Genomic DNA, 14,960 nt, shown 5'->3' with positions numbered 1-14,960 from the left:
ACAGAGAACATGCTTGCTGAGGAGAAGGGCCAGGTGTGAACTGGATGGATCCAGTGCCGAGCAAAGGATAATGTGCCGGACGAAGGCTTTGTTGGGATGGGTGGGAGGTATGTTCACTCATTAATTATCTAGTGTGTGCAGTAGATGTGCGTGTGTGCGTGTGTGTGTGTGTGTTCTGTTCATGCATGCGTGTTGCAGAGGCCCAAGCAGGACTTTGGGTGTCCTCTTCTATCGCTCCTCCCCTAATACTTGCTTTGTTTTGTTTGAGATAGGGTCTTACTATGTAGCCCTGGGTGGCCTGAAACTCACTGTTAAAGACCAGGTTGGTCTTGAACTCACAGAGACACATCTGCTTCTGCTTCGTGAGTGCTAGGATTTTTTATTTTTATTTTATTTTTTAAAAATATTTATTTATTTATTTATTATGTATACAACATTCTGTCTATGTATGCCTGCAGATGATGATCTGTAGACCTCATTGCAGATGGTTATGAACCACCTTGTGGTTGCTGGGAATTGAACTCAGGACCTTTGGAAGAACAGGCAATGCTCTTAACCACTGAGCCATCTCTCCAGCTCATGGATTTTTTTTTTTTTTGAAACAGATCCTCTCACTGAACTTGAAATTCTCTACTTAGGCTAGGCCGGCTGCTCAGCAAACTTCTAGTATCTGCTTGCCTCCACCCTCCAGTGCTGGGGTTGCAGGCATGTGTGGCTGTGACTGGTTTTCCACAAGATGTTATGCTGGGGATTTGAACTCAGGTCCTCTTGCGTGCAGAGCAAGTGCTCTTACTCACTGAGCCATCCATCTATCTAGCTCCTGCTTTATTTTCATTGTTTTGTTGGGGTAGAGGATTGAGACAGAATCTCATGAGGCTGAGACTCTCATAGCTCTAACTCATAGCAATCCTTCTGCCTCAGCCTCCTGTGTGCCGGGATAAAAGGTGTGTTGCACCACCATGTCTGACACTGACATGTATTATTAGTTGCTCTCAAGATAATGTGGTTTGGATTTTCTCTGTCTTCTGAATGGGTTTAAGATAAGACTGTCTTAGGAAGGGTGCAAACAGAGATAGGCAAGGCACCTTTAGGTGCCTTCATTTTATTATTTAATCCAAAGCCTAGAAAACCTGCCTCATTATTTCAAATGAGGAATCTGAGGTTCAAAGAATTAAAGTGGCTTGCCTCAAGACACACAGCATCGGAGTGTCAAAATGAAGCTTTGAACCCCCCATGATCTGATTTCAAAGCTATCTCTAGAACTTCATTACTTCCCTGCTGGTAAAGGATGAAACAGCAAGATGGCTCTTCTCCCCCTACTTAGGATATGGCTTTCCTTGCTGTCGCAGACTAGGTGTTAGTGGGACATCGTTTTGTAAAAAAGATGTATTTATTTTGAATTATGTGTAACTGTGGATGAGTATACTCATGTGTGTATGTTCATGTTCTGTAGGTACCCACAGAGAAAGAAGAGGGTGTCAGATCCCCTGGACCTGGAACTATGATGTGGGTGCTGGAAACCACACTCTGGTCCTCTGCAAAAGTAGTATGTGCTTTTAACCACTGGATCATCTCCAGCCTCTAGACCTTAACTCCTAAGACCTGGACTGAAGTCCTTGCCAGTGACTTTAGAGAGCCATAGTTCAGATAAGTTGTCAGTCTTTTGGGTCGTAGTAGATAAGGAAGGATTCAGGCCCAGCTGGGTGTGGGGAACAGGTGAATCCCAGTACTCAGGAGGCAGAAGGAATCAGATGTCTGAGTTCAAGGCCAGACTGTTCTACAGGGTGAGCTCCAGGACAGCCAGGACAACACAAAGAAGCCCTGTCTCAAAAATAAAGCAAAGCAAAGCAAAGCAAACAAAACAGAAACAAACAAACAAAAAACAAATGAAAGATAGATAGAAAGAAAGTAACTTTCTAAATCTAACACCAAGGTTGAGAGCATCCATTTATGGATACTGGTTGATAAACAATGATGTTTATTATCTGAATTCAGTTGGAATCCATTGGCGCCAAATACTCAGCCTCCTGTAAAACTCAGCTAAAGATTTCAGTAATGTGCCAGGCAGTGGTGGCACATGCCTTTAATCCCAGCACTTGGGAGGCAGAGACAGGCAGCTTTCTGTGAGTTCGAGGCCAGCCTTGAACAGAGAGAGTTCCAATACAGGCTCCAAAGCTACAGAGAAACCCTGTCTTGAAAATCAAAACAGGCTGGGCAGTGGTGGCGCACACCTTTAATCCCAGCACTCTGGAGGCAGAGGCAGGCGGATATCTGTGAGTTTGAGGGTCTACAAGAGCTGGTTCCAGGACAGGCTCCAAAGCCACAGAGAAACCCTGTCTCGAAAAACAAAACAAAACGAAAAAAGAAAAAAAAAAGGAAAAAAAGAAAGAAAATCAAAACAACAACAAAAGATTTCAGTAATGCTCAGTAATGTATCCAGTTTCTTCCCCCATATGATACTTTCTATACTGCTCAATAACTCAAAAAAGAGAGTGAAACCCTTTGTGAGGGACAGACAGACAGTCATCCAACAACAGACACACCGACACTGAACACACAGACACAGAAGAGACAGTCTCACACACAGGGACAAACAGACACAGGGACAGACAGAGTCACAAGACAGCCTCTAAGCAGGCCCATATTCACACGCATACAGTAGACAGACAAGGGATGGAGGTCTCCGGGAGCATGAAGCAGAGAATTAAAATCTGGACTCTCTCTTGGTTCAATGACTCCAAGGGGATGTGCTGTCATTTCTTTCCTTAATACACAGTTACTGGGGACTCAGAGCTGATCACTAATACATGTAATCCATGCAGGCAACCACAGGGGCTGCAGATGTAGTTCAGGAGTGTTTGTTTACGTCATGAAGCGCTGGGTTGGAATCTCAGCAGAGCATTAGATCCCAGTGGCTCAGGCCTGTGATCCCAGGGCTCCTGTGGATGGAGGCAGGGGCATCAGGTGTTCATCTTCAGTTATGCAGCATCTTCAGCCTATGTGAGACCCTATCTCAAAAAAGAAGGGAAGAGGGAAGAGAGGGAGGAAAGTAAGAAAGAAAGGAAGAGAGCAAGCCAGCCAGGCACAGTTCTGGGACTACTGTGTGGGTGGCAGACTCAGGACAAAAGAGTCTGGCAAAGATGAGGGGTGTTGGGTGCAGAATCCTGTGTTCTGGTTCGAGTTCTACCGCTAATGGTCTGTAATCGATAGGACCTTTTATTATGGTCATTAGGGTCGTGAAAGCAGCCATTTTAGAAGTGTCAATTTTGCCTTAAAGTTCAAAGTGCAGGTAGCATTCTCCTCTGGCGGTTGGTTCTGATATCGAAATAGGTTTTCTCTGGTTAAAGTCATTGAACAAACAGCAGTTTGGCACAAGCCATGAGCTCGCCGTTGTGACCTTGGGCAAAGAAGGCAGGCTTTCTCTTGAGGGGGGTTGTTTATCCACAAAGTGGAAGAAAACACGTTCAGTTTCCGTCTCTCTCAATGTGAACCTGGGACTTGAACATGCTAGTCAGGCACCTGCCTCCTGAACTCTGTCTCCAGCCCCCTATCCATAACTGCTGAGCCATTTCTCCAGCCCCAAATCATTTCATGCCTGGCAGACAAGTACTCCACTAACTGAGCTGCGTGCCCCCTCCACCAGTGTTTTTTCTCTAGTGATGCTTGGCGTCTCACTGTAGGAATCTCTTCAAAGTGTCGTTGTTCCCACTCCTTAGACACCATCCCCAATTTGACAACCAAAGATGTCTCAACCCACTGCCAATTGTCCCTGGGAACAAGTCGCCCCTTAGCTGATTCCTTTCTATTTGTGGTTGTAGCCTCAGATCGTTTCATGAGAACTTAAGGTAGTTCTTCTCAACAAGCAGATTGGGCTTGCTTCTGGTCATATGACCTTCCTAGGACCCAGGGCCTGCTAGGGAAAGGGATGTAGTGCGGGGACTGGTGGGGCCTGCAGCACATGCTCCATCCGTGGTCTCGGCAGGGAGGGCGTCCCTCAGACCGCTTTCCCAGGACTAAGACTGGGCTGCACATGAATCCAATCCTGTCTTCTGTGCTCAGAGGAACAGCAAGGCACCACTGCAGCCCCATCTATCCCCTTACACCCCACACCCCACTGCTGCACTGTGGGATAGCCTGGCTGTCCAGTGAGCTCTAAACTGGTCTGTGTGACCTTGAGCTTCTCCAGGTGGAGCAGTCCTGCAGATGGGACCTTCTCACCAGCTCTTGACTCGGTCAGAACAGCTACTCTGAGAAACCAGGTGGCTGGCTCCCTGGCTCTGGGCCTGGTCTCAGCATGGGCGTTTCTGTGTGGGCATGCTGGTTGGAGGTTCTGGCCTGGCCTTGTTGTTGGGGCCAGCAATGCTGGAGCAGATGGGAAGATCGGAACTCCCACCGGACCTCTGATCTCCGGATTCGGCAACTGCAGCCAAACATCATCTGGGGTGAGATACTGGCTTGGCACTAGAGCATGTGGCATCTCACCGTTCCTTAGCAAACAATCTCAAAGTCAATGTTAATCCCTGATTCTGGCAGTCTATTTCCTTAGATTCTCAGAAGGGGAACTGTGTATGCAGTGTGTGTGTGTGTGTGTTATGTGTATGCATGTTTTTATGTATATGAGTTTGTGTTTAAGTGTGTGCATATGTGTGTATATGTATATGAATCTCTATATATGTATGTCTCTGTGTATGTGTGTGTTTAAGTGATCTTTGTATGTATGTATGTGTATATGTATCAGCATATGTGTGTGTTATGTATGAATGTATATATGTATACGAATATTTCTCTATGTATATGTATGTGTGCATTGATATATTGTGTGCATGTTTAAGTACATGTGGTTTTTTGTGTGTATGCATTTATATGTTTGTTTATATGCATATCAATGTGTATATATATGTGTATTTATGTCTCTGTGTGAGTGGGCATATGTGTATTTGCTTATGTATGTATTTATGTGTACATGTATACGTTAGGTATGTATGCATGTGTTTATGTATATATGTGCATTAGTGTATTTATGCAAGTGTGAGTGTACATAAGTATATATGTTCTTGAATGTATATATATCTGTGTGTACACTTGCATATGTCTGTGTACATGTGTGTGTTTATGTGTCTGTATGTATCTGTGTTAGGTGTGTGTGTGTGTCTATTTGTATGTGTCTCTGTGTGTATGTATGTTTGTGTTTAGTTGGGTGTGTGCCTGTGTTTATGTGGGTGTGTGTATATGTATGTGCTTGTGTGTAAGCAAGGCCTCATATAGCCCAGACTGGCCTTAAACTCACTATGTAGGCTGGATCAGATGGCTTAGTGAGTCAACACTTCCGTGTAAAGGTGGAAGGAGAGAATGAATCCTGAATGTTGTCCTCTTCCACATGTGGCATGTGTGCACCTCCCATATTGTATACGCACAAGAGCAATTTTAAAAAATTCATCACATAACCAAGGATCCAGTGGATACATAGAGCACACACCTGCAATCCCAGATCCTGGGAGGTGTTCGTTCTGTTTGTTCTTTTTCTTTTTATTCCTCTTTCTTTCTTTCTTTCTTTCTTTCTTTCTTTCTTTCTTTCTTTCTTTTTTTTTTTTGAGACAGGGTTTCTCTGTGAAACTGACTGTCATGGAACTCACTCTATAGACCAGGCTGGCCTCGAACTCACAGAGATCCGCCTGCCTCTACCTCCTGAGTGTTGGATTAAAGGCGTGTGCCACCACTGCCTGGCCTTTTTCTTTTTTTAGACAAGGATCTCACCCTGTTTCCTAGAACCTGCCTAAGCCTCCCCAATGCTGTTATTATAGATGTTCACTACTGTGCCTATCCAGTGATCTTTCTTTTTCTGTGTGACTTTATCTATGTCTGTTTGTCTGTCGGTCTACGTGTGTGTGTGTGTGTGTGTGTGTGTGTGTGTGTGTGTGTCTGTCTGTCTGTCTATCTATCTATCCATCCATCCACCCACCCACCCACCTACTTACCCACCTATCTACCTACCTATCTATGAGATAACTACCTCCTACTATGAGATGGAGATCTCAGGTAGTCCAGGCTAGTCTATAACTTGCCATATAGTTGAGAGTGACCTTGAACTCCTCCATTGCTCCACCAGGAGCAGTAATTCTTTCCCCTGTCTCTCGAGATTCTTTGCTGCTCCCTGCCGCCCACGCCCCCTCCCTGGTAACTAGAACACTTCTGTACTGAAGGGGTCTGTGTGGCTTTAGGCGCCTGGTGGAATAGTGTACCTATCCAGAGCACAGCTGTGCATTTGGACTTTAAATCTTGGTGCCCTGTTCCTCGTTGTGGGACCCGAGGGTGGGGATTTAAGCCTCTCTGAGCCTGAGGTTCTCTTCTGGAAGGGATAGTGGTCAGGGTTCTCTGTGGCTGACATAAGCTGGTAGTGACGGTTCTCAGCGTGTGTGAGTCAGAGTGATTGCCACTCCTACCCACAGCAGCATCATGGGTAATAGCACAGGGCTCTCCAGCCAAAGCCAGCTACCCCTCAACCCGGTGTGAGTTCCTAGAAAGAAGCTGTGTCTGGCTGACTGATCAGACCTGTAGTGATATGGAGACTTTGGAAGGTTGTAGGTCCAGAACACAGCTAAGTGTGTCTTGTGTGGTCTTTAGCCTACTAAATATCCATTCCTTGCCCCAGCTCTGTGTCTACACAAATACCCTGCTGCCACCCAGCCTTGGCACCCTGACAAACAGATAAAAACTGTTCGGAGTGTATTAAGTTAACAAAACCCTACTTTCCCACCAGAAACGAAGGGCTGTTGTATAGCAGTGGAGGCCTATGGCAGAGTCCCCCATCTTGCTATAACCCACCTGTCTGACGTCACCACCAAAATGTTTGAACAGTGTCTTAATTTGTGGCTTTCTTTGTTCTGTTACTATAAAAAGATGATGGAATTGCAATCTTGTTGGAACATGGTATTTGAGGAGACCCAAACCTACGTTCCTGGGACATGGCCACTCTTATTTGGCTCCAGAATAAACCATGCATTTTATTCCTTTGAGGTGAATGTTGTTTCTTCATCAACACCATGAGGAAAATGGGGGATAAAGCTGGGGGTCATAGTGCACACTTCTAATCCCTACACTGGGAGGCAGTGGCAGGAGAATCTCTGTGAGTTCAAGGCCAGCCTGGTTCATAGTGAGTTCCAGGACACCTGGGGTTACATAATAGAGACCCTGTCTCAAAGCAGCGTGGGGGGGCAATTAAAACCCCAGTTCCAATCCTCTTCACTTCCACCCACCAGTCTGTGGCCTCTCAACCAAGTCCTCCAATATTGCTATCACCCAAGTGGCCCCAGGGAGTCTTCATGACCTTCCTTTATCCCTGACTCTGACAGGTTCCTTCTGTCAGGCACAATGGTGCCTGGTGTTACTTTGGCTGTGGTAACAGCCACCACACACCATGTCAATTTCTCATCTTTAAGTTCTAGAGACAGGGAGTCCAGTTTATCCCACAGGGCCGAGTCATGGTGTCAATAGGGCTGGCTTTTTCTTGCAAGCTGCAGAGAGAGTCCTTCTGGACCAGTAGTTCTCAACCTTCCTAAGGCTGCAACCCTTTAACACAGTTCCTCATGTTGTGGTGACCTCAACCATAAAATTATTGTCGTTGCTACTTTATAATGGTGATTTTACTACTGTTATGTATCATTATGTAAATATCTGATATGCAGGATATCTGATAAGGGGTCACGACCCACAGGTTGAGAACCACTGATTTGGACCTTTTCCAGCTCCTGGTAACTGCCTGCATCTCTTGTCTTGTGGAGTCTCCTCCTCCGTGTTCATAACTCCCTGACAGTGACCTCCTGGGGGAGGGTCATCCTTCATCCGTAAGCCTCTGATGTGACTCTCTCTCATCTCCTCCTTATGGGGACCCCACTGATCACACTGGGCCCAGGCTGTGATGGTCAGTTCTGTCGTCTTGACTGCCTTGAGAGTCACCTAAGAGATTATGGAAGCACACCTCTGGGCGTGTCCGTGACGTTTTTTGGAAAGGGTCTGGCCAGGTGGACCTCTGGCCTCCTCCACAGTTTCATTCAAGATTTCAGTAAGCCATTATGAGGAGGTGGGACAGGGGGAGCTGGGGCCTGGCTGGAGGAAGTAGGTATTTAGGGGTTAAGTCCGCAAGGGTTGTGTCTTTTCCTACTCAATTCCTGTTATTGTTCCTTTCTGTTCCATATTCCCCAGGCAGCCGTGCCCTTCTGCCACAATGCTCTGAAACTGTAAGCAAAGCAAATCTTTCCCCTCTGTAGACTGTTTCTGCCAGCTCACGGTGATGCCAAAACTTACACACAGATGGATCACCCCGTCTCAAGATTCTAAATCAAATCTGATAATCCTCCTTTGCCCTGGGAGCTTCCGTGTTCATAGATTCCGGGGTTATGACATGAACTTTTCAGGGAACATGATTTATTTAACCCAGACCTTGAATTTTGGGCACCGTAAGAGGATTGGGTCACAAACTGGAAAGTGTGGCACTTTCTCAAGGGCTTTCTTCAGCAGATTACATTAGGCAGTTACATTCATCCAAGTCAAAGTAGACCTTAAGCGATGAGGTGTTTTTATTTTTAATTTCACGTGTGTTGGTGTTTTGTCTGCATGTATGTCTATGTAAAGGTATCAGATCCCCTGGAACTGGAGTTACAGACAATTGTGAGCCACCATGTGGGTGCTGGGAATTGAACCTGGGTCCTCTGGAAGAGCAGCCAGTGCTCTTAAATCCTGAGTCATCTATCTCTTCAGCCCCAAGGCTGTGAGGGCTTTTTTGTTTTGTTTTGTTTTGTTTTTTGTTGTATTTCAAGACGGGGTTTCTCTGTGTAGCTTTGGAGCTTGTCCTGGAACTAGCTCTTGTAGACCAGGCTGGCCTCGAACTCATGGAGCTCCACCTGCTTCTGCCTCCTGAGTGCTGAGATTAAAGGCAAGCACCACTACCGCCCAGGGCTGTGAGGTTTTTAAACTTGTGACAAGGGACTGAAGCTAGAGTCTGCTCATTCGGGGAAACCCTTCTTAAGCTCCAGAAAGCCACAGGCACCTAGAACCCAGGAACGTCAAGTCTACTGTCCTCAGCCAATCCCAAGACTGCATGAGCTGGCCTGTGCTCTTGCACTGTTCATCCTACAGCTGAATTATTTCTCCATCCCCTGCACACTCAACCTCAGCACCAGCGCTGACCACCTTCGACTTCACCACCTTCACTCGTTTCTTTCCATTGTAGTCAATGGAAAGTTTCTCTTGGGCAGCAGTTTCTCTGTAGAATTCCTCTGAAGGCTCCTCTGTATGTGTACAGCATGGGTGCAGGTGCCTGTGGGGTCCAGCAGAGGGCGCTGGATCCCTGAAGCTAGAATTACAAATGGTCGTGGACTGCAATAGGTACTGAGGACCAGACCTGGTACCTCTGCCTGAGCAAGTGTTCTTAGCCTCTGAGTCATCTCTCTAGACTCTCCCTGTATTCGGAGACAGGCTCTCACTTTGTAGCTAAGGCCCATTTGGAACTCAATGCTCCCCAGGCCTGTGGCTCCTGTTTAACATGGTGCTAGCTAGCTGAGTGTATTTTTTCAAGATAGTCACCATGCTTTAGCAACAGTAGCTGCTGGAGTTCCCTTCCAGGCTCTCACTGTGGCTTTGCTCAGGAAGGGGACCCCCTCCCCTTTCCCTGCTCTGCTTCCCGTTAGGAGTGTGTGGAGCTGCAAGGAACTGAGGGCTAACCAGGCTGTGCAGGCTTTCCTTAATTCCAGTCCTTGGAAGGTAGAGGCAGGTGGATCTCTGTGAGTACTATGCCTCATTCTGGTCTACATAGGAAGTTCCAGGCCCGCCAAGGCTATACAAAAGATCCCGTCTAAAGAGAAGAAAGAAAGAAATGAAGCATTAACGACAGCGGCTAAAACAAATGCAGATTTTGTGGTAGTCACATGTTGGGGGGCATCTGTCGGGGTCCCGCCTCCATGGGGTTCACACACTCAAGGGTAGGAGCATGTGGATTGGAAAAATTAACATAGGAGCAACAGAGATACAAAAGAAACACAGAGACATAGGATAGAACCGGGAGGGCAATCCAGTGAATCCCGAATACGCCCATGTTTACTTTGCATAGGCTTATATACCCCAATCCAAAAACAGGGGAAGAAGGCAAAAGACTGCTCTAGCACGACACAAAGAGCAAGCAGAACAATTACTTGCCTCAATACTTGAAATATCAAGTAACTGTATCCTTTAGTTACGTATTCTGTTGTTTAGGTAGGACATGTCAGGACCACACCTTAGACCAAGCATCCTGTAGGCAGCCAGTCCCTGGGTCAAGCCTTCTGTCATATCCTTGAAGGGGCAGGCTTGAATTCTCTAATCTTTGGCTGATGTGGAGCAGACCCTGCTCTATTGGCCATCTTACTATCCAAAACACCAAGTAACCACACCCTAAGTCAGGACATCTTGTTTGTAGCCACTCCTTAAGTCGGACCTCTTGTCAGTAACTTTGAAAGGTTGAGAGCAGACTTAAGCCCTCTGACCTTCAGTCAAGGTGGAGCAGACCCACTTCTGTGGGCCCCCACAAGATTTATTTTCATTTTTTTTCCACACAGCAAAGAAATTCGAAGGGGAGTGGTTGCTGGCCTCAGTTTTGCAGCATCAGCTCAACAAGGTCTGAGCTGGTATTGCTGCAGTTCACATGGCCACAGGATGGCTGCCTCGGCTCCAGCCATCGAGCCTGTATTCAAGGCGTAACATCAGTATGTGTTGGTTCCCCTTACAGGGACGATTTTCCTTCTCCTTACATTTGTGCTAAGATCCGTGTGCTCTGGAGCCAGATTAGCAATGCCTGAGTCCGAGCTCTCCCACTTGCTAGTTAAGCCATTCTGGAAGGCCCCTAGATCATTCTGACCTTAGTTTTCTCACCCATCAAAGGGGGTGTGTATGATGATAGCCAGCCTCACTGGCCTGTGTTGGGGAGATGAGATGAATGTAAAACCCACAGGGACAGAGCTCATTGAACATCAGATTTGGTGTGGGAGGTCCTTCTGTCTGTGTGTTGCTTTTATTGGTTAATGAATAAAGAACTACTTTGAGCCTATGGCAGGGAAGAACAGAACTAGGCGGGAAAAGCTAGGCTGTATGCTGGGAGGAAGAAGGGCGGAGTCAGAGAGAAGTCATGGAGTCACTGCCGGAGATAGACGTGCTGAAGCTTAGCTGTCAGGCCACGACCTCGTGGTGATGCACAGATTAATGGAGATGGGTTAAATTAAGATGTAGGAGTTAGCCAGTAAAAAGCTAGAGCTAACGGGCCAAGCAGTGATTTAAATAATATGATTTCTGTGTGATTATTTTAGTTCTGGGTGGCTGGGACGAACAAGTGGCCCGCTGCTACACAGATTATTCCATTATTATGTTCTATTGACCAAAACCGATTCCCCTAGTTCCCTACCTGCAACGAACCTGGGGTCAGCAAGAGTTGAGCATGTATCACCGCCCACATAGAGACAGGCATGAAAGAAGGTTTCTGGGGATGCTCAGGTCAAGCAACCAGCAATACTCTTAGGAAACTTCCAATTTTAAGAACTATCTTGGGCATTGCCACCTCTAGGAATCCCTCCTGGACTTCCACTGCCAACAGACCCTGGATAAAGTAGCTCATTTCTGTTCCCCTGGTGTGTATTTCTGAACACATATGCACACATGCGTACCCTCGTGCGCACTCAGTGTTCTGTCTACTGCAGAGCAAGGATCTTCTCTAAACCTGGGGGCCCTTACACCCTATCACTTTCTGAGTAACAAAGGACACTCCTGGGAGTGGCACCCCGGGGCAGGGGAGGCCATCACAGTCCTCACCTCCAGCAGCTGACGCCTGATGGAAGGAGCAGGGCAGCTAATGGACTAATCAGTAGCTGTAACTAGGGGCTCTCGTGGGGAAGTCAGAGGCTGTGGTGCAGCCCCGGTAGATGGTGTGCTGGCTAGTTTTATGTCAACCTGACACAAGTTACAGTTATAAGGATGGAGCCGCTGTTGAGAAAATGCCTCCATAAGATTGGGCCGTAGGGGCTGGTCATAGTGCACACACCTTTAATCCCAGCACTTGGGGGGCAGAGGCAGGTGGATCTCTGTGAGTCTGAGGTCAGCCTGGTCTACAGAGGGAGTTCCAGGACAGCCAGAGCTACACAGAGAAATCCTATCTCAAAAACAAAAACAAACAAACAAACAAAAAATCAGTCTGTAGACAAGCCTGTAGGGCAGCAGTTCTCAACTTTCCTAATGCTGTGACCCTTTAATACGCAGGTTGTGCGACCCTCAACCATAAAACCATTTGTTGTTACTTCGTAATGGTAATTTTACTACTGTTATGAATCATAATATAAATATTTGATACGCAGGATATCTGATACGTGACCCCTCAAAGGAGTCATGGCTTTTGCAGAGGATTGTGGAAAGAGTAGAAGTTGGGCTAGAGAAGTCATTGGGTGTTGAAATCTCAGTGGGCTGTTCTAAGGGAGCTCGGAAGACGAGAACATTGAGAGCAGCAAAAACAAACGATGGAGGTCTGGCTCGTGGAGTTGCAGAGAGAAATTTAAAGACTCAATCAGAGCCATTTGTTATTTTTGAATTAAGATTCTCTGGGTCTAGAGGTAGTTGGATCTCTCAGTTCGAGGCCAGCCTGGTCTACAGAGCGCGTTTCAGGATAGCCAGGGCTACACAGAGAAACCCTGTCTTGAAAAACCAAAATGGGGGTGGGGGTCGTAGTTCTGGTTAGCTGAGGCTGAAGAACCAGCTGTGATTAACAAGATACAGAGCTACTGATGTGAAATCTTTGCTCTGCTGGGAGCATGACTCGATGCTGGTCGACTGGAGCTGAGAAATTAATGGTGATTAAGAAGAGGCCAGCATTGTTGAGGTGAAATCTCAGGAACGTGTTTGCTGAGAGTCAGCACACAGAAGCTATATTCCAGACATGCCTGAGTTTGTGCCTCTCACTGGCAGCCAGACTTTTAGGGTAAGAGTCACTCCATGGTGCTGGTTTTGAAGGTGTGAAGGGGCCATGGAGAGCAGCTAAGGCCCTGTGTGGCAGGGTTAGAGTCCCTGAAGAGGGCCTAGGAGAGGCTATTGGAGAAGATGCAGTCTCAGTGGCAGGTGAAGGCCCAGGATTGAAGGGATCAGGCCGAGAAGCTGAGACTTGGCACCATGTAGGGAGCCCAGGGGAGGCCATTGGTGAAAGTGCAGCCCGGTTGCAGCAGAGACCCCAGTGTTTTGAAGATGCCTGTGCCGTGGGGTGACCACCAAGGGCAGCAGTGGAGTGGAGCCAGTGGGAGCCTAGAAGACAAGCTGTGTGTGCTACAGAGGGTGGAGCTGGAGCAGTGACCCCCAAACCCTTTGGAAGAGTCCAGAAGATGGTGAGTGGATCCCAGACACTGGATACTGAGTTATAGTTGGGGTTTGGTTTTGCTTTGATTTGATTGTGTTTGATTGTGACTGTGCCCTGGTTCTTCCCTCTTGGGGTAAGAATATAGTTAGTTGGCATCAAATTTATTTTTGATTTTATAGGAGCCCATAGTTGGATTTTAAAGAGATTCTAAGTTTGTTTGGTTGGTTTGGTTTGGATTTTTGAGACAGGGTGTCTCTGTGTAGCTTTGGAGCCTGTCCTGGAACTTGCTCTGTAGACCAGGCTGACCTCGAACTCTCAGAGATCCACCTGCCTTTGCCTCCTGAGTGCTGGGAGCACCACCACTGCCCAGCAAGATTCTAGGTTTTAAAAGAGACTTTGGAAATTAGGTAGACTGAATTTTAAAGTGTTTGAATCTGTAAAGACTGGGGTCTTTAATACTTGGACTGTTTGACGTTGTATTGTTCTTATTAGTGTATCCTCTCGGGGATGAACAAGAAAGGAAAGGTTGTGGCTTAAGAGTGATGTGTTTGTGTGTCAGGTTGGCAAGGGGTCAGCTGTGCTGGCTGGTTTTGTGTCAACTTGTCACAAGTTAGAGTCACCAGAGAGGAGGGAGCCTCAACTTAGAAAATGTCTCCCTAAGATTGGGTTGTGGGGCATTTTCTTAATTAGAGATTGATGGGGAGAGTCCAGCCCACTATGGGTGGTGCCACCCCTAGGCTGTTGGTCCTGGGCTCTATAAGAAAGCAGGCTGAGCAAGCCATGGGTAGCAAGCCGGTAAGCAGCACCCCTCCATGACTCTGCATCAGCTCCTGCCCTCAGGTCCTGCCTGCCCGAGTTCCTGTCCTGCCTTCCTTTGAGGATGAACGGTGATGTGGAAGCCTAAGCCAAACACATCCTTCCTTCCCCAACTTGCTTCTTGTCATGGTGTTTCATCATGGAAATAGGAACCCTAAGACAGATGGCACACTTTCAGGCACGTCCCAGGCCAGGGGACCCTCTAGTCAGGGGACGAAGGGGCAGGGATATCTCTCACCAGACCCTGGCTAATCAGGTCTGGAGTCTCACCTGCCTCCTGAGAGCACTCCTGTCCCTAGTCCACTGTGTCTGAGACCTAGTCCAGCACTTTCTTCTCAGGGCCTCAATCTCCCTCCCCATCTTATTCAGTGAAGGCTTTTCCTAGACTGGGTAGAAATCATTGCTTTCCTCAAGGCCGTGGGTGGGTCTAGGGGCTCCTCCTCCTGTGCCGCTCTGGTTCTGGATTCATCAAACCCTTCTTCAATCAGACACCTCTGGCCAACAGTTGCTGTTGAGACTGTGCTGGGCGGGAGGAACCTGCTGGGTGCTCATCTCTAGGAATTAGTGGTTGTCTCTGAGATCCATGCATCTTCCTGTGACCTGGCCTTGAGGAACCCTCTGCCTCCACCAGCTGGAGGCCCTAGACTTTAATTCTGACCCCTCAAGCTACCTGCTTGCCTCCTGCTGACAAGTGACACCTGCCTTTAACATCTCTATGGTTTAGGGTGTATGTTTCCAGTGTTCAGAGACCCGGGAACCCCCGCAAAGCATTAATGAATGTACCCAGGCG

This window comes from Myodes glareolus, chromosome 6 (genome assembly GCF_982192425.1).
Source record: "Myodes glareolus chromosome 6, mMyoGla1.1, whole genome shotgun sequence".
Taxonomy (NCBI): Eukaryota; Metazoa; Chordata; class Mammalia; order Rodentia; family Cricetidae; genus Myodes; species Myodes glareolus.
Note: the sequence above shows the minus strand (reverse complement) of the source record.